General features: G+C 31.6%; 1 pseudogene; it reads right to left on the reverse strand.

Moving 5' to 3' along the window:
- Nucleotides 1–20,382: 20,382 nt before the first annotated feature.
- On the reverse strand, nt 20,383–20,958 carry LOC149560433 (putative ripening-related protein 6 pseudogene; annotated as a pseudogene).
- Nucleotides 20,959–21,614: the final 656 nt, after the last annotated feature.

The following is a 21,614-nucleotide window of genomic DNA, read 5'->3' on the forward strand; positions in this document are numbered from 1 at the left end:
GTGCAAGATATAGATGGGCTACAAGCTGAATACTTAAAATGGGGTGCTGAAACCCTCACACCACACATCACTAAGATTTTCAAAAATGTCAATAGAGAAGGTTTCCCTGTAAAATGGACAACAAGTGTGGTGATCCCACTCCACAAAAGTGGAGATATAAACAATTCTTCTATTTGGCAAGTTATTTGGCAGCTTGGTAGAACAAAAAATTAGCAACTGGGCTGAAAAGAAGGCAAACATGCAAAAGGGCAAGAAGGCTTTAGACCGAAACACTCTACTATAGATCACAACATCACTCTCAGACACTTGATACAGAAAGTTTGGGACACTCCGGGGAATGAGGCTTTTTGTTGTTTCGTGGACTTTAAAAAAGTATTCAACACAGTGCCACGTAATAAATCATGGGATAGAATGGAAGAGTTGGAAGTTCCTAAAGAACTTAGATCAGTGGTTTATAAATTATATGAGCAGGTCAAAGCTAAAATCAGAACGACAGAAGGGCTATCAAAAGATTTTGACAGCAACATCGGGGTTAAGCAAGGGTGTCTGCTATCTCCAACATTATTCGGGCTCTATATTGACAAGTTAGAAGAGTGGATAAACAAGACCAATGCTGAGGGGGTGTAGTTGGCCCACTTTGTGATAAGATTGCTCTTATATGTGTAGATGATCTCATAATTCTTGCTAGAATAGCTAAAGGTTTGAAAGAGCACTTGAAAGCACTAGAAAATTTTTGTCATGAAGTAGGAATGCAAGTTAACACTAGCAAAACCAAAATTATGATCTTCTCACTCAAGAAGAATAGGGACATACGAGACGAGTTTCTCTTTGAAAATAGCCCCCTTGAGATTGTGGAAGATTACAAATATATGGGCATCAATTTTCATAAAAAACTCAATTGGGATACTTGCATATCAAAAAGTATCCAAGGGGGCTAGAAGGCATTATACTCTTTACAAAACAAATGCAGGAACGCAGAATTGTGAGATTGGATGACCATGAAAACTCTTTTTGGTTTTGGTCACTTTGGTCATTCTATACGGATGTGAAGTGTGGGGCGGTAATATGTCTGAACAGAAATGGCGGCAAGTAGAAAGAATTCAAAAACACTTCATCACATGCAATCTTAAAGTCAAGACCCCAGTTCCGTATGAGATCCTTTTTGGTAGAGGTGGGTTCCTTTCCATTAGAAGCTGTCGCATTGGTCTAGATGCTAAGCTACTTAAAGAAAACCCAAGGTCTGGAAACACATTGTTGGCCCAAGTTGGTCATAGAGGAAAAACTTGTGAGGCGGAAAAGCAAATGGATGAAGCAAAATGACAAATGGGTGTGAAAATGAGATATCAACATCCAAACTTGCCCGGATAACATTAAAGAAATAAAGAAGTTTGTCAATGAAAAATTTTGCAATATTCTTTGGACAGGACACATAGCGCGGAAAAAATCTTATTACATTAAAGAATTTAATCCCACTTCTAGTCATCATGAAAAGGCCTATATAAGAGCACCTATTAACTGGAAAGTAAAAATGTTGATGGCACAACTTAGAACTAGTTCACATCAGCTGTGATGTGAAACTGGTAGATGGCAAGTTCCAAAGGAAGAGTGGGCAGACAAAACATGTTTATTCTGTAATATGGGAACAGTTGAGACAGAGCAGCACTTTGTCAAGGAGTGCCTGGCTTACAATGACATCCGATTTGGTTATACAAAAATACTGCAGAACAAGGACTTCAACTATTTATTCGAGGAAGATCAAGTGAAGAGAACAGCGGATTTGATTATCAAACTTCAAAGAAGGAGAGACAAGTTAACCAAAACTTTGCAACTGACTAGTTCTGCTCCTGACTCGAGAGGGTGATTGCATGGGTCCTATAGACTAGTTTAGTCTCATGGACATCATTAAAATCTATCATATCATAGCCAACCTCCTGAAAAAATATGTGAGTAGCCATTTTGAAAATGGTGACATTTTCTACCTAGAAATGTACGCACACATTCAAATCTCAGTACGAAAATAAGAGACACATAAGAAATTAGTCAGCCCCCCATAAAAATCAAGCAACTTCTCATTTGGTTCATTGCAATTTAACATAGTCAAAAAATTACAAATCAAATATTATTGGCTCTTCAGAAAAAGTTTTAAAACTGTTTAAGTCTAACTTCGATGATAGTTGTGAAGTTAAACACTATTAAACTCATAAGAAAATGTATTACTTATGAGGATACTGAAGCTACTATAGCCTTAAACTAATGTCACAAAAATATCTTCTTCTTCCTAGTTCTAAAATTTCTTCAGACTACTCAAATAAAGGAAAAATTAAAACGTTGAATCAAAATAAATTGTAAGAAAGTACAAATAAATGGAAAAAATAATGTATTCCTTGTCCATGAAATGAGCTTATTGCAAGAGAGGAGTGAAGAGTGGAGGACTACTTTCCACTTAGTAATCCTTTTATTCTTGAATCTTTCATCTTGATGTTCATGCAAAGAAGTTTTATTAAATTTATTTATAAAAAAAGAAAAGATCAAAATTCTTCACATCATAGAAAATGTGAAGGAAAAGAGAGCCTTGTTTTTCAACATTACAATTAGCTCATATAAAAATTATCTCATCAAATACTTGTCTTCGCTAGTAAAATATTGTACCTATGAGGATGTCAAACAAAATACCTTGTGGCCCTGTCACATAAATTTAAATAGCTATTGAATTTTTTCAAACTAAGCCACTAGATAACTCTTTTACTAACATCCATTGTCCCTGCTCTACTCTTTTGATACTGTCCTTGCTACTGAATAAACTAAACGATACATGCTATAAATTATAATAGAGATCATTGAAATAAATGTACAGTGGTGCACAGTCCTTAAGACATGTAGACATGCACTTACTATGTGCTCCAAAATTTACAAATCATATGTCACTTTCTTTAATTTATTATTATTTTTTCAATAATAAAAAAAAGGCTACCACTAAAACTAATCTCAACCAATGAAAAAACAGAAAAAAAAAAATCTTAAATTCATTTTAATAGGAAATTTTAGAAGAAGTTAGAAGAAGCTTGGGTTAAATTATTTCAGCACAATTTTCAAGATTTGAATTAATAGTTAAAAGAAACTAAAAACTTTAGTCTCTTGCCTTATGGCAAGGACTAATAAGTCTTTCTACTCGTTAAAATGTTTCCTCTCTCAATTTTATGTTTTTTAAAAAAACATTCTATCAATGTTCTTGTATATATTTTAACTATTTCTTATATATTAAATTTGGTTTTCTATTTTTTTTTATATATTGACTCATTCTTATGTTTCATTCTTTTCAAATGAATTCATTTCTTTATATAAAATTAGTATTAAATTTTCTTTATTGACCATTTATTCAAGATATATAAGAAACCAAGATAAAAAAAAGTTGGAATATATATATTTTTCTTTTTTAATAGTAAGTCTCTACTAAAATCTTGTTTTTCTTATTTTTTATGATACATAGCCAAAAACAATCATAGTGGACATCATTTTTTCATGTTGCAAAATATTTGTTATGGATTTATATCCTTGGAAATCTTTGTAGGACATCTATTTAGAATACATAATGCATTTTTTCACTTTGTACTTCTTGTGGTACTGTTCCCTTAATACTTGCTTATGATATTATTTTGTATTTCTCCATCTCACTATATTTCATATTATTTGCTAGGTAAGTGTATACTAAGCTTTTCCTATAACATCCTTCTAGTTTTCCTTATTATTTTTCACATTTCATCTCAAAATGTCCATTATTTATGTGGTGTACCTTATAATAAATTTTCCAGTAATTTTTTTATATTTACAAAAAAAATCATTAGACTTGCAGATTCTTCCTCTATTTAATTTGTATACAATGATGAATTAATCACTTTATGTTTAAATAGTTTCTTTGAAATTCCTAAGTACTCTAAATGCATGAGAATTTCTCTTGAGAAAATAAATGCATGTTTCCTTATTCAAATTATCAACGATTGTTAGAAATCAAAAAAATTCAGCCTAGTTATAGATTTTGTATTGGTCAAAATAAACTATTGTGAACAATCTTTAATTGTTCTATTACTTCAAGGAAGGTACACATATGAACTAATTGTCTAACTAATATGTTTTCTAATATGGGATTATATGAATCCATTCACTAGAACATCTTGAATTTCCTATAAAAAATTAAATTTCTCATCTTAATAGACTTAAAATGTAGACCTTACCTATAAATATGCCAATTTGAGGCTAATAAATAAATTTATAAAAAAATCATCATTGATAAAACAATGATGATTTCATTGGTATGGTGTTGAAGAGGAGTTGAAAAATGATTACAATACATTGGACATTCATGAGAAGCATGAATGGGGGAGATGATACAATAGCGACATTTGGCATTCAAGGAACTTAGATTTTTTTTTAAATCTATGTTACCATCAATTCTGAAGGGGGATATTGTTAGCATGAATGCTATTAGTATTCCTATGGGGAAGTATCATAGTATTTCTAGAGTGTTGCTATAATGATCATGTTACATTCATGGCAGTCCTTTTCATTACTATCAACATACATGTTATTCTGTGAGATTGAAAGAGAAATAGATTGAGATTGAGGTCATGTAGTTCAAGGAATAAAGATGAGGTTATACATAGTTGAGGACGTGCTCTATAAAGTGTCTTGATGATGTGGTTAAGAGTGCATACAGAAAATACAAAGATAGTGGACAGTTCTTTGAGATTTATTAAAGATAACATTTAGATAGAGTTCTTGTGTCGTAATTACTAATGTTCTGATTATATCTCCTAACAGAGATAGAATCTAGTTAAGTGAGGTTGTATAGAGGTAAAATAAAAGCTAGATATGACGTGGTTAAGCTAGCAAAGTTAAAAAATTATTGTGTGAAGCGTTATGAAGACTATGAGCTAGGATTTTTTGTAAATGTGAAAAGCTGTAATATTGTAATGTAATGTGTAAATGTAATATATTAAGAGGATCCTATATTATTATTGTAAATTGGGAAATCCCCAAGCCCAACTCAATAACTTATTCTAGGACTAGGTATAAAGGAAATATTATTTCCTTGTGGTGGAGTGTAATTGAGTGGTTTTGTGATAAGATTGTGTGATTAAAGTCTATGAACTTGTATGTGAGACCAATTAAACTTGATATTGAATATCTTTTGATTACATAAGCTCTTTGTGTAGTTGAAGCATAGTCTAACTGAGAAACTGTATATGGAAAAGAATTTTCTGTGGATAGTTGTTTATTTGTATCATTATGTGAATAATAATACTAAGGTTAGTTGGAAAATGAGTTCGCTGGTCTTGCCCCTGAAGCAATTTCGATAGTGGATCCCATCTTCCACAACTCCGAATAGGGTTGACACAAATCCTAACCTGGTTGGAATCCCCTAACAAGGATTCAAAATCTCCTAACATGGAATTATATGTACTAAATATATTTTGTTGACCCCTAATAGGGTCCATCCTCTTGCAATGAACTTATATATTTGTACATAATTTTTGGGGTATCATCCCCACCAAGATTTTCCATCTAATCAAGGGTTTCCCTTGTTAACAAAATTGACTGTTATTGTGTATGGTAATCTTTCTATGGTTGCTGTATCTATTGCTTACATATCTTGGACTTAATAAGGATATTGAGAGTTGTTTTAATTTGATAACTCGTTCACCCTCCCCCCTCTGTTATGTTGGAGGACTTTACTTTCTAATAAATCCATGGGTCTATGGTGATGGTATTTGTATTAGATATTTCTCAAGAATACTAATTTCTACAAAATTAATTTTCTTACCTCTCGTATCAAGTAGTTTTATGAAAAAAAATGTCATTCTACCTGATATTCTTCTTGGAAGGGAATTGAAACTTCAGAACATTCATATTAAATGGATCTAATGGTCATTATAAATTCATGTTTCAGCATAAGATGCTTATCATGACATCTTTCATATTTATTAACTCAATTTTGGAGCTTAGTGGATTCTTTTGAATCATTCAAAATCTTAAATACCTATCATGATGAAAATACAATAGCTAACTACATGGAAAATATGGGAGGTGACAAGAAGAATTTTTTTTAACTTAGTGCGAGGGTATGAACTCCCTCATTTCTAAGATAAAAAAGTTATTAAACCAATATTTCATGCCATCTAGGTAATCAAATATGTCATGGAAATTAATTTCAGATTGTGAGATTAGATTTATCTTCAAATGATGGGGATTTAATAATAATTATATCACCCTTAGGATACTTTTGACATGAGATGATGATAAATATGCTTATCTTTTCAATAATATTCCCAACATCTGATCGTGACTGTAAAATAGGTTTTTTATACTTAGGAAATGGAAATCTTAATTACTCCTATGTGTGGATGATGTACTAGCTATATTTTTGGATATTTGATTTATTACCCTCATTTATGCTCTTAAAAAAATTGATGTCCATTCAAATGACTCATAGGGTTGGTTCCCATTAGGATTTTTTTGGATATTACTCCCTTTTCAAGTTTTCTCATTTAGTTTACATGTGGTTTAGAAAGTACCACATGGGAAAATTTGAATTAATCTAGACATTTGATTTGAATTGTATTTTCATACTTGCCTTGTGTATCTTGGTATTTCATATATGTTTAAGACATTATACTTATAAAAATCATTACTAGTGGTGGCCTATATTTTCACTATAATCTATATATATATATATATATATTGGAAATTAAGAAAATAATGTTCAGCAATTAGGATTTACATGCATTTTATCGTCTTGTTTCAAAAAGGGAAACCATAGGTTGATTAAATTTGTCCCATATATTTTTTCCAAAAAAAATTTAAGCCTTGGGGTTCTGAATAAATTCAAAATCATGTACCTTACACTTCGCTAAAAAAAAATTTCTATCCTATAATCAATCTTTAAATTACCCTAGATTCTTTTTATAAGTGATAAATCGTAAGCTTAGTTCAAAATTCCCTAACATGTATACAATCTTACAATCTAGGGTTAAGTGTGGAGTCATAGGATGATTTCTAATATCTACCAAAGTTACATTAGAAGGTCAAGAATAAAAGTGCAAGAGTCTTTCCTTAAGCCCCCCGACCTTAAAATTATATTGAAAGTTTATCATCATAAGTCTTTTCCTAGAGGTTCATGAGTAGTTCCAATCTTATGGTAGAGCATAGAGGCATAAGATACATCATGAGGAAAAATTAATATGTTCTAATAATACACCAAAGGAGAAGGTGTTAGATTTTAAACTATAATTTCTAGGTCATTAAGACATATACAATCTTACAAAAAAAAGATTTAGTATGCAAGCATACAGAACTGGGCATGTAGTGTAAAAGGTCTCTGGAGATATGATCAAAGGGATATCATGAGATCACAAGGTGTTTAAGAAGGATCTCTGTCATTATGCTAAAGGGGCTACACCTATGATTGAGAGGTTAAGTCAAATGGTAAGTTTGAGCTTCCAAAGTTATGACAAGTTTTTAGTTGACCATCAGTGTATGTTCGCAAGTGAAATTAAACATGAACAATTAAGGGTTCTAATATCATGGAAGACTCAAAGGAAAAAGACCATAATACATATGATAGAATCTTTTGATGCTACAACAAGGGCTTATGATAAGGAGTATGAAGGAGGTCTCTAATGCCACACAAAAGGGTTATAAACGGCTAGCATAGGTTTGTGGCTTAAAAGCAGACATGGAAGACAAGATCTCTGATGTTATGATGAAGTGATGAGTGTAATATCAAGTTGTTTAGTTGTTATTCATATGGGGTTATGAAAATTCATATTTTAAACAAAGTGTAAGATCAAAAACCCTAACTTGACATAAAACATATGTATGCTCTCTCTGAGTTCGAAAAGGACAAGGGGTTTAACCAATCAAATCCTCCAAAAGATAAAGTGAAAGTTCTTAACTGGACATTAAGTTGACATATTAGAAGTTTCATTTGAGTTGTAGATTTGAAAGTAGCATGCATGCTGACAATTAACGAAATAAATGAGGTTGATGAAGTATGCATGCACATAAAAACATTCTTTGAGAGATAGCAAGCTACCTATTGATGAAAAGTCAAAAGGTCTACTAAGCTCCTGAATTTGTAAAGATATCAAATTTCTTAGTGTTCTATAGAAAGAGTTGCAAAGTTTTTGTAGAGAAAATGTCTAAGATGGAGATAGAAGAAGTCCAATCCAAGAATACTGAGGTTCTTGAGACTTCAAAATCAAAGATAGGAAAGACAAGATAGAGAAAACGTAATAAGTATGTGGAAGAATGAATAAAAATTTTACCAAAATCATCAAACTTTATTTGAGAAAATGACTACAATTTTAGATATCCATATGCATTCTATAGAGATGCAATTTTCACTGAACCCAATAGTATGAATTGTTCATTTTTTTCTACAAAAATAGATTTGAGAAGGTGCCAGTTTCAAACCTATAGATGAGGAATCTTGTAAAGCTTATATTTCCAATGGTATATGTGGATGTGGATTTGGTGAAATCCCTAATAAAGTCATATAATCCTATGACTAAATCTTTCCATAGACATGATAGAAGTACTCTATGAACACTCGACTATTCTTCATTCATTGAAGCTTTTCAGCTTGAGGGCCAAATGAGTGTACCAATTGACATAGACAAAATCCAGAAGAAATTAAATAATAGTATGAGCTTCTACATTGGAAAGGTGATGATCCACCATATCCCCTATAACCTCAAGTTAGAGGGAGATATTCCAAAGAAGGTGGATAAGATGCTTCTTTAGGGAAAATTCAAAAACTACTTCCAAGAAAAAGTTTATGGTTTGCATAAGGAATTGAGAAATGATGGATCTAAGGTCATGTGTGGATTAATATATATTATGGCTTAGGATGTACAAGACACCTTTCATAACCTGGAGTATGATTATGTAGGGTATATCATTGAAAATATGTAAGAACAGATTGAGGAAGATCAAAGAGGAGACCTATAGAACTTCAAGTTCCACCATTATTCATTGTTGATGCATCTGATGTTGTACTACAAAGTTGGATACCTCAAACCCAATTTTATTGACCAAACATCAAATGAGAATGGAGCTCTTCCTATACAATTATGGACATGGGTATGGAATAGGCATTACCATTACTTTGATTCATTTTCTCTTTAATAATTTAAATGTTATGATAATGATAACATTAAATCTTAAACTAATTAGAGCCCTTGAGATCCTAAAAAGGTTAATGTGGCCAACCCTTTTACTTGATAATGTAAAACTTGACCATAGTTGGGGTGATGTGTTTTTATTCTAAGATTTTTCAATGTTGAGAGTTTATGCCTATCCTCGGCCTCCCCATGTACTACCAAAATGCATTCCTCCAAGCCTAGCTATAATGGAGTTTAAATAAAAATTGATTTTTATGGATAGGGCGTACTTAAATTATAGAAGGGAACATTCTTGTGCAGGTGTTTTAGGATAGGGGATTTTCCAATTGGAAAAGAGTCTCTTGTTCAAATTCATGAATATTTGAGACACTATAACTTATTTATTGCCCCTTATAGAATTTATGACCCTGGGGGTTTTGTTTGGTGTACTCTAGGGGAAATTAGAAATTACACTCTCCCAAGTAACAAGGAGTTTCCACAGGAGGAGCTGATATAAAACATAGTAGTTGAAGGAGATGTTCATGAGAGGTTGAGAAAGTATGAAGATATACTAAGGGTAGAGAATGAGGTGAAAAGGACAAACCCAAATTTCAAGGGTTTTATGTAGAAGTATCATACCCTTACATACTTTACAAGATGCTTTAGAAATATCCACATATCATGTCACAAATGCCATAAGATCCGAAGCGTGAAGAAGGGAGAGTGAATATTGATTCCCTAGAGCTAGATGTTATCCTAGAAGTGATTCAAGAGGAACCTAAAACTTCTACATGGGTAGAAAAGGGACACAAAAGATAGAGGCTTATCCATATTCTTGATAAAGTAACAAAGAGGACTATACGATTAATGCCAAGTAGGAGCCAATATTTTGCTGATATGAGGTAAAATTACTTATAGGATAGAGTGGTAGCAATAGAATTCTTTAACTAACTTGAAAATAATAGCTACTAGGTTGGATGGCACAATCATCTAAGCCAAAAAATTTATCGAAGATGATGAGTTCATAAAATTTGCAAGGTTTATAAGTTTTCTATACAAGGTCAAGAAAAATGAGCTGACATTAAGTCTCAAGCTTGGGGAATCAGTGGAAAAGAAAAAAGAGCTTTCTAAAAGGCTATTAGCATATGACCCTAAGAGTGAACTAATGACCCTTGTTCAGGCCTGAGATCTTGTACAAAGATTGGTATGCTTCTAGTACTTGGTTGTGATCTAGAAAAAGTCTTTGTGCTAGATCAAATCAAGAGGCAGGAAAAAGCCATACTTATGAAGCATTAACTACTAAAGGCTTCTAGAGGGGATAGGTTTCAATATAGATTCAAAAACTCTAGTTGTATGGATCATGGCACTAAAGGAATATAAGCCTAAGCTAATGGATGTGAAAAATATAGCACAGGGTAGTGCAATAGTATGGACACTAGATAGTACCATAGGTGAAGATATCTTGAGTGCTATTAAGAAATGTGCATTCTTGAATGAGGCCAAAGTTGATCAAATTGAAACAAGATTGGCTCAAGCTTTTAGAGATTACATTGATGCAAGGAAGATATATGAAGAAGAGCTCACAAAGAGCTATGTGTATGAACAATGAATAAAAGACCTAGAGGCCAGAACTCAATTGTTGGAGAAGGAAGTTGTAGCATTAAAAGAGAAACTCAAAGCCATGGAGGAGAGGAAAGCGCAAGTAAGAGCTGAAGAGTTAGAAAAGGCCAGTAAGGAAACAACAATTCAGATATCAACAAAGGTGCAAACAGAACTTGAGCTTCAAACTCTATCAATGGAGGTTGAAAGTCCCCAGTCAAACAATCAATTACAAGTAAATGTTTTGAAAGGTATGGTAATTCATAGGATAAGTGTCTTGAAGAGAATTTCTCAGCAGGAACATAGTTTTATTATTTCATTGCAAAATGTTGAGTATACTTGTCAAGAAGCATTAACATGGTTGTTAGCAATTTTCAACCAATGGGGACCATACATACAATTCTTTGAAAAAATTATTATTATAATGGATAAGAAGCTAGATTTGTTAAATAAAATATTCACAGTGAAAGAAGAGCTAGAAGTTGTAAAAGAGTTAATTGTTTTTTTACTAGTAAATTGTAGATTATTCAAGTAAAGTAAAAACAATGACTAAGGGCATTGATTCTTTTACTCCAATCTTAGACAGTGATAATAAGTTAAAATATATGCAAGAATGGTCAAATTCATTTGATCAAATTGTAACAATAGGATGAGTAACAAGTATTTTTGATGGAGATGTTGATGAGGTGGCCTTCAATGAGTTGATTGATTCTCTTCAAAGTGGAAATTGACATGAATTGGTTTGTGACAGAATTCAGAGCCATCATAGATGCCAGGTGAAATAAATTCATTAGTAATTTGGAATCAGTTAGGGGCACTGAATGGCTTACAAAAGGAGAAACCCACATGTGGGAGGCAATTGGAGAAATTAAAGCCTTACCCACAAGAGGCAATTAGATGATAATTGATGGATATAAAAAAGAATTAATTGAGGAATGACAACTATTTCAATGGGATACCTTATCATTTTGGCTCACCTACTGTGGATAGTTTAATGTTACAAACAATGAAGTTGATCCTTAACATCTAGAATGATAGTTGTTCATCTTTTCCTATCTCCAACATTTTCTCATGTAACTGATTTTTCTTATGTAAAGCAACATAATTGCAATTGATTTTTCTTTATGTGTCCTACCATCTAAAAAGATTTCCAAGATGTGGAGTGAGGGTCAAAACTTTGATTCAATATAATGATAATGTCATTTTGATTTAGTCCATGTTTTATGCTTAGTTTATGATGTTCTAGTTTGTGTCCTTAAAGTTTCAAAAATTAAATGAAAATGTCTTTTTCAGTTCTTTGTTATCTTCTGGAGTCTTATATCAAAGAAAGGTATTATTCTCAAGAAGATTAATATAAAGAGTTTTTTAAAGGATATCTGTGCATTCTGAATTTTGTCTCCAATTTATGTGTCTATGACTTTGAGAGTAGATGAACAAAGTTCATTTTATTTGAATGCAATTTTGGATGAATTATATATTAATTCATTGTTTCTTTTAATTAAACGAGTTAAGTAAATGCTTATATGAAGTGATAGGATTAGTAATGTATGGAAGGGATGTTTTAAGTATTGGATTAGGGTTTAATAGCTGATACATTCAATTTCAAGTCAATTAATTAGATCTAATTCATTGATATGACTCGATTATAACAATGGATTAAAGCACTAGTCAAGATTTGAAAATCAAGCAAGATAGTCATCATTTGCATTAAATCATTCATTTTAAAATTAGAATCAATTTACAATGTTTATAGAAATGAAGTTCAATGTTGGTCATCACTTATTGCAAAAAAAGGTGTAACAGGTTCTAGTTGGTTGCTGTGAGCTTGTTATCAATTTACAATTTCAAGAAGTTTTAGAGACCAAGTCTATTGTAAGGGATTTGTAATGTAATAATGTTTAGAAATGGTTCAAATCCCTAGGTTAAACCACCTTGGTTAGTGGAACCTAAAGTGTAGAAGGCATCATTTCCTTATTAGTTGGTCTAGGTCCAAGTAACATTTTCCAATCAAGGGAAGTAGGTGAACCCAAGGTATCATCTTATTTGTTGTCTTCTAGTACTATTAAATTAGAACTCCACTAATGATTTTTTGTAGTTGAAAGGAAAACTTACGGAACCATTGTGTTCTATTAAAATTCAATAATAATAAATTTTGTGACAAATAAAGTTAAATAATTTTTTAATGCTTTCAATATTTTCTAAATTATGAATTTTAAAGATGTTTATTAAAATAAAAATGATTTATTTATTTAAATGCTTATTGGCCATTTTCAAAAACAGCAGGGAGGCAATTAAATTTTTGAAATAAATTTATTTTTTAAAACAAAATTGTAATTTTTTTGTTGCATTGACCCACTGGATTTGAAATAAGGTTCCATAGGTGAGTTTTTTGTTCAATGGTATTGTGCTTAGGGCTTATGTGTTCATTTTATAGTCTTATTTATATATGTTCCTACTGCATACCACAGTGTACACATAATCAATTTGGTGAAAACTCTATATCAATAGCAGGGGATATTAGGACAAATAGGGGATATTTCAAGAAACATTTCCTTAAAATAATTTCAAAATCTAATTACCCATGGTAGAGTGTGACATTTTATTTTCTCCACCCCTCATCTTCCTTTTGTAGAAAAACTTTCAAGCAGCCCAATAACCATGAAAAATAGAGAAAGTAACAAAGAGTAGCTCTCATGGTGTCCCTCATACTTTAGCCAATTAAATGTAACGTACACTTACATGAATTTCTAGCCAAAGTTGTAATATAATGGTGTAAAGTGTTCTCATAATAAATATAGTGGGGTAATGTTTAATCTTGCCTTGCAATTCTATAAGAGTATATATCCATTTGCCAAGAAAAGAACAAACTCAATGAATGTGGGTTATAAAGGAAAGTAAGGCTTCTTGTTTCATATTATAGAGATTCTTCATGCCAATGTTGAATAATTCACTTTTTAATTTTCTTTCAAAAAAAATATCCCTTCCATCATTTTTGCTTCAAATTTTGCGGCACCATTTTTTAAATTTTACCCTAGATTCTTTTCCTACATTTTATTTTTCTTTAGGATTATAATCTCCACTTGAATATGAAGGCTTTGGGGTTACACGTCAAAGCTTGTAATCAAGTGCTAATATCTAATCCTACACCTTCTAATATCTAATCAAGTGCTCACACAAGATTGATAGTATAAATATAAAATCCAACTTTTAAAAAATCCACTTGTTCATAACTATCACAATGACATTACCACTATGTCATAGTCATCTCTGTCATCTATTTCTTTCAAGCATTTCCCATATATGCATGTATGAAAAATGTTGGGAAAATTATACACATGATTTCTTTATGGATTCTATGGAAATAAGTGGATATCACTAATGTCTTAGGATTAATGAGACAAAAATAACAATTGCATGCAAAATACCATTACCAAGGTGCTTGCTTCAAGCCATATAGAATTTTTTTCAATCTTTACAATAAATTCTCCTTACCTTTGATCTCAAATCCATTTGGCTATGCCATATATATTTCTTGATCCAAATCACCATGAAGGAATGTTGTTTTAACATCAAGGTGCTCCAAATGCAAATCTTTAGCAACCACAATACTTAAAATAGTGCAAATAGAAGTCATTTTAATAACATGAGAGAATATATCGTCAAAATCAATGCCCTTTATTTGTGCAAATCATTTTACAAACTAACCTAGTGTTAAATATTTTCTTACCTCCATCCTCTTCTTCACTAGTAAAAGAATTTATTCTATAAATCCTTCTTACTTATAGGTAATTTACATAAATGGGTAAGTGCACAAAGATGAGTCTCAATTACACAAAAATACATTTTGTGGAATGAGACATCTTCACAAATAGGTACCCAAACTTTAAGAACACTCACCCATTATGGTTCAAGCACCCAATCCATATTCAAAAATTGGGCAACTGATTTTGAATATGGATCTGATGCCTAAACCATATTTTAAAAATCAAGTGGCCTATTCTAAAATACATAAATCCTATTTTGTGGGGCTTTTTTTTTTGTCATTTATGCTACTGATAGTGACTTTGGAGATGCGAGCCCGATTTTGGATGTCCTACTAACCCCCCAACTAATTTTTCACTCTTCCAAGTATTTTAATTTATTATATATTCTTATATTTCATTATTTTTAATTTTTTCCTTTACAATTTGGTCAATTTATTATTTTTTGTTCATGATTCATAGTTTTATATTTGTAAAATTCTAGATTTGCATTGTAAATTATTTTTTGTATGGATAATGATTCAAATTATATTTATATTATGTTTTCTCTCCTCCCTTACTATCTCTGTCCTCTTTCTCTCTCTTCTCTTTTTGTCTCCTCCCTTGAACTCTCTCCTTCCTTCTTCTTTCTCTCTCATATCATCCTCTCTCCTCTCTTTCCCTCTCCTCCCTGTTTTGATATTTAGATTTTCATTTTATTTTTTTAAATTGTAGATGTTCATTTAAATTAATTTTTTTGATGTTTTGATGTGTTTAATTTATGTCACATAATTAAGTTAAAGTGATGGATGATTAAAATGCATTATATGTTTAGATTATTTAAACATTTATTTAAATTGATGTTTTAGATTCATTTCAACTAAATAGTAATTGTAAAAAAAAAAATTGTACATATTAAATATTAAACAAATTTTATGGTTAGGATTTGTATAAACCCTATACTTGAACCCACACTTTACACTTATATATATTTATATTAAAAAATTCTAACCCTATTATTTTAACATATTACTTTATTTCTATCCCTAATTCAACTATATTATTCCAAAACCTTTTTTAAAAACACTTCTAATCCTTAGCCTAATCTTGACCCTAATCTAAATATAATTAGAATCCTAATCCATACCATAACCCTAATCCTTTGTGTAACAATAATTTTAACTATAAGCACAATCATACTAATGTAAGTTATAACCTTAATAATAAGCCATTCTATAAATTTTATCTATCTCCTCCTCTTTTTAATATATTCAAGTAGTCAAATATGTATTAGATGTTGATATGGTTTTAAAGATGTATTTATATTGATATTTTAGATTTATTTTAACTAAAAAGTAATTGTAATTTAACTTTATTTTGTATACATAAAACACTAACCAAAATTAAGGGTTATAATTTACTTAAACCATACAATTAAACCTACACTTTACAATTATGTGTGTTTATGAAATGTTTCTTTAACCCTAATATATTAAATTATTAACATGATTCTATCCTTAATTCAGCTATAATGCAAATCCTAGGTATAAATTAACAAAACTCTAACCATAATCTTGAATCATAACTATAATTCACTTCTTAAGCCTAACTCTTACTACGATATTTCCCTTTACTTGTACCTAGCCCTATTCTATCCTTAGGTCTACCATAAATTATGCTTTGAAACCATAAGAACATTGAACTATATAAGTCTATCCTTGTTTGAACCCTAACCATAATCCAATCTTAGAACTAGAGTCATAATAACCCTAATCATAATATGTACACTCTCACTAAACACTAACTAATGCACAGTTCCCAAAACCTTAACCTAATCCCAAAACTAACCCCAAACCTTATATGCATATACTATAATAATTTAGGTTTCAAACCTTTTTCCTAACCCTAATCCTTAGACCATAACCCCTGAAATGCTTTTTTTAAACTTCAACCTAAACCCCAACCATATATTTCTTAACCATAATCCTAGCCCTAACTCTTATCATAATTAAAATATGTTACCCCAAAAAATTTTCTTTTCAACCACATTTCTAATTGTTAGCCTAATCTTGACCCTAATTTAAATATAATTTGAATCATAATCCATACAAAGAAATAATTTGATAAAATAAAGTTAAACAATCTTTACATGGAGCACATCTAAATAAATACATGTGGCCTTCATCTTTGTCAAATTATTTTTATTGGAACTATATTAGTTTTAATTTAGCCAAGTTAAAATAAAATATTGTATTTCCATTCCAAGTGAACTCTTGTATATAAAAAATTTTGGGAAAGGCATATTCATCACCTATGCATCAATGAATAAGTTAATTTAATATATATATTAAATAAATATCATGATCTTTTGCAAGATGGAAAAAGATACATATTAACTATAATTTTCACTAATAATGTCTTGTGACATGTACAATTGGTAATTATTTTTTACTCTACATGCAACAACCTATTGTTCTAGTTGACCCATTTTAATATATTCAATGAAAAACTTAATAGGATTCCCAAGTTGTTCTATATGACACAATGTCAAAAACCAAAAAAAATAACTATTACCATGGATACATTATGCTAGGAACAATTAGAAGATAATGCATGACATAGGGGAAGAAATTAGAGGAAATTTTTACATTTAATTTTAAGATATATACACTTTAATATATTGAATGTAAATTATAATACAAATGTTGTAGGAATGAAGGGAAAAAATTATAATTAATGCAAATTTTGAAGATTTAAACCTAACCCTTAAATCCTAAATGTCGAGCCCTAATTATAATTTCAAGTAAATGCCAATCCCTAATAATAATTTCCTAAAAAATTAAATGCAAAACCCTAATTATAATTTCATAATTTTAAAAAATTAATCTTAAATGTTAATCCTTAACTTTAATCGTAACCTTAAATGTACTAACCCTAATTATCATTTAATGATCTAGGATTAAGGTTTATTGTTTATCATTTACAATTAGGGTTTAACATTGAGTAGATCATGGATTGTATTCAATTTTAGATTATAATTACCTAGGATTAGGATTTCGGAATAGGGTTAGGATTAGGATTTTAAAAATTTGGGTATGAATGTTTATATTTGTAGATGTAAAATTTGGGAGTGAGAAGCACCAACATTTCTTGTGACAAAGGAAGAATATTACAGCAAGAAAAAAGGATTTTTCTTCAACAAGTTGGTGAAAGTTTTTCAATTTCAAGTCTAGGTGTTCAAGTTTTTTTTAAATACCTTTCATTCTCATCCAAAAAGGAGAGAATTCAATAGTGGAATCACTTGGTGTCACTCTGCCCATAGTTAAATTAAGTGGAAAAATTTATTATGTTGCACCAACTGCCTCGAGTGCTCACCAAATTCTAGCCTATTTTGGTTAACATGGCCTTGTTCAATTTTGTTGTTCCTCTCAAAATTAGACCATCAAGAGATTCTAGTTGAAAAACTTTCTACCAACTAACCAAATCCATTCTTGACTTGTCTTCAGTTCTCGAGCACGAGAACTTCCCTTGGAGTTTATCAATAATATCTTTTAGCCTGCCTGGGATTTTCAAAATGAATAGGAAATACACCTAGATGCCTTGCAAGAAGGTGAAGAGAAGCAAGAGTTTCCCAGCATTACTCAAGATTTTCCCTTTCTAGCCAACCATCATTTTTTGGAAGCGTTGAACGAGACCATTCAAAAATCGGTTGGGAACTTCCTTAATTGTGAGTGGTAGCCCAAGATAAGTATCTGTGAGGGATGCCTCCTAGCAACCAAGAATACTTGTCAGCTTATCTCTCAAGTTGGCAATGGTGTTGAATAAAAATACTTTTATTTTCTAGTAATTTATGCATTGACCAAATACCATTGCATATTGATTTAGGGTGACTTTCCATTCTCTGGCTTCAAGTTTGGAGGAGATTTCTAATAAGATGGTGTCATCTACAAACTACTATATAATTTTTTCGTGGGCACCAGGAGGCTAGTTTAATTCCCTTGATTTAGTCAAAATTTGTCAAAGACACTAAATTTCTACTTATCACATCCACTATAATAATAAAAAGGTAGGGAGATAGGGGTCACCTTGGCAAAGACCTTAGGAGGATGAGAAAAAATTGCCAGGAGCTATATTGGTAATCACTAAGAAAGTAATAGAGATAATAGTACTTTTTATAATACTATTAACCTTCTCATTAAAGCCAAGTTTGGAAAGAATAGAAAACAGGAATTTATTCTTGACCTTATCATAAGTTTTGGAGATATCCACTTTAAGAGCCATACCTAGTTTCTTAGGCCTTTCCATAGAATGTATCACCTCATGGGTGGTTATAATCATGTCAAGAATCTGCCTCCCAAGCATGAAGCCACTTTGAAAGAGGCCAATGAATTTGTCTAGGGGAGGCTTGATGTGATTCACCATAACCTTAGGAAGAACGCTGTAAATTGTGTTGCAAAGGTTGACAGGGCTCGAGTCTTCCAATCTCCGAGTGTCCTCCATCTTAGAAATGAGAACAATGAAGGTCCATTTGAGTTCCTTCAGCAACTTCCCCATTCTAACAAAGTCACGAGTAGAATGGATATCATCATACTTAATAATGTCCCAAACTTCCTTGAAGAAAGTAGGAAGAAACCCATCCAGACCAAGAGCTTTATATTGATCCACACTGAAACAACCTTTCTAACTTCCTCTTCTTCGACCTTGCATGTCATATTTTCATTCATTCAACTATCAATCACGGTTGAAATGACCTCAGAATATCATTTTGTATGTTGTTGTCAACCCAAGCCGCTAGGGAGTTATACATTTACTAGAAAGAGGAATCAATTTTATCCCCTATTTGTTCCATTTCAGTGACTTCGTGGTCATTATCATCCATCAAGCTATTGATAGTGTTTCTCTTTTCTCATGTCAAGGCCAATCTCCCCAATTTTTAAGAAGGGAACAATTGGCCGTCGAAGTCTCCTATACATAAATATTTCCCATGTCTCATAGAATCTACCATAGTAGTTAGCTCATTACAATTAACTATTTATTATACTTGTTTATTTGTGTCTTCATCTGTTAAATTGTTGTTTCTGTTATTATAATTTTAACCATATTAGTTACTTGTTTCTATCACTTCACATTGGTGATGAGTACAAAAAATCATTACTTTATTAAAATGCATTTTAGTATTTTTTTAATATTTTATCAACATAAATACAAAATTAAGTAAAATTATATAAAGTATATAACAAACAAAAAAAATCTGCTATGAAACTAAATAATTGTAATAAGAAAGATGTACTTTTTTAAAAAAATGTCTTATTAGTTAATTAAAAAAATATTCCAAATATATATTAAATATGTGCATTACGATTAGTGATAATAATTATAGTATTTTTTATTAAGAATAACATGATTAAATTGTTGAATATTTAAAACTAATCAAAATATCTTAAAAAGACTAAGGAATACAAACAAAAAGGACAAACAAGCAACATGAGCAGCAATGCATGAATTGCATGGAGGAAAGACAAGAGCAACTAACAAATAAACAAATAACAAGTTGAAACTTTAATATTTCTTATAAAGAGAAATCAAGAGAGACACCAAGGTATCAAACTTCAAATACCCACTTTAAATTACACAACCTAAAAGAAGGGAACACAAGAAGTAATTGACGGATGGTGTGAAAGAGTAAGAGAAGAGAAGAGGGACATCCATAAACATCACAGACTAAAGCAAGAGAATTTATTAATGAAGCGTGTGCAAGACAGGTGGGAAAATGAATTGAGAATGAGGATGATGGGGTGATCAGATACAGGCTGCTTAAACATCGCACACTAGACTTAATTCCAATCCTAATTTTTATCTTGAGTGCAATGTTTAAGAATGGCCGATCAGATGAACTGCCAAGTGATGGGCATGAGGCCGAAGTCGTTATCACCACGATGCAAGCCAAGGGCATTCCAAACACTCTCCGAGGCATCCACGATATCATCCTTGCAGGGCTTGGCGCACTCGTCTATAACAGTGGCCACCGTAGACTTCCCGCGCGCACTGATCTTCAACTTGCGGAAACAATTAGAGTTGTGTTCAAAAGTGGCAGGGGGAAGAGCGACCCAATGATCCTTGTTGGAATGGTAGTGACCATCACAAGCAGATGGTCCTCCGCCATCTCCTCCCTTCTCGAAGCTGTTCACAGTCATCCTTCCGTGCTTCTCACTTGCCCCTGTGCACGTCATCATCATCATTATCATTACGTAGCAAATGAAGAACACCAATTTCACTTTCAATCCCCCCATTCTGATCTCCTCTTCTCTTCTCTCAGAACTCCTCCTCACTATATGCTGACCACCCAAACGCTATGCTTCTCTAAATATGTGCCAGAGAATTATATTTCATATCGTACATTGATTGGCGTTACTTATTTTGTACATCTCCACTTCGCTAGTCACAATTTTTGCCTTTTCCATTGGCCGGATTCCTGCCTTGAAAGGTTTGGTTTTAGGTAAAGAAACAATTAGACGGAGGTAAAATATTCGTTAGTTCTGGTAATCATGTGCTTACTTTCACATTACACGTCAAACCAGTAAACATTCATTGTCCAATTGAACAAATTCACATTATTGACATCGATAATATCTAGCGTGAATCTCAAAGGAGCTAGAGAAATATTAAATCTTGATTGGTTTGGAGTCTTCGATTTCATTTTCGATAATCTTGAATATGGAGGCGTCTCTTCCTTTATTTGCTACTGCTGTTTTACGAAGATTTCTATACCTAATATAGTCTTTTAATTTGTCTTCAGATTTACAATCCCGAGATTTGGGTGAAACCTCTGAATAGACCTTGCTCAACTTTGGTTTATATAGTTTCAATGTTCTTTTACTTGGAAATTAGTGGTGCATTAGAAGGGATTTTAAAAAAATGGCGAACATTCTACATATTAATAATCTGATGGTTTAAACATCACTCACTAAGGCTATATTCTTAGATTAAAATTGTTCTATAGTCAAAATTGACATACTTTTTCCAAGCCAATTTTTTTCTTAAATTTGTGATGTTTAGGAGTAGCTATTGACAACTTGTAAACGATTTTGAATTTGACCAGTTGAAGGGTATTTTTTCC

The sequence above is a fragment of the Cupressus sempervirens genome, chromosome 4 (assembly GCF_028749045.1).
Source record: "Cupressus sempervirens isolate cs-2001-9-10 chromosome 4, ASM2874904v1, whole genome shotgun sequence".
Lineage (NCBI taxonomy): Eukaryota > Viridiplantae > Streptophyta > Pinopsida > Cupressales > Cupressaceae > Cupressus > Cupressus sempervirens.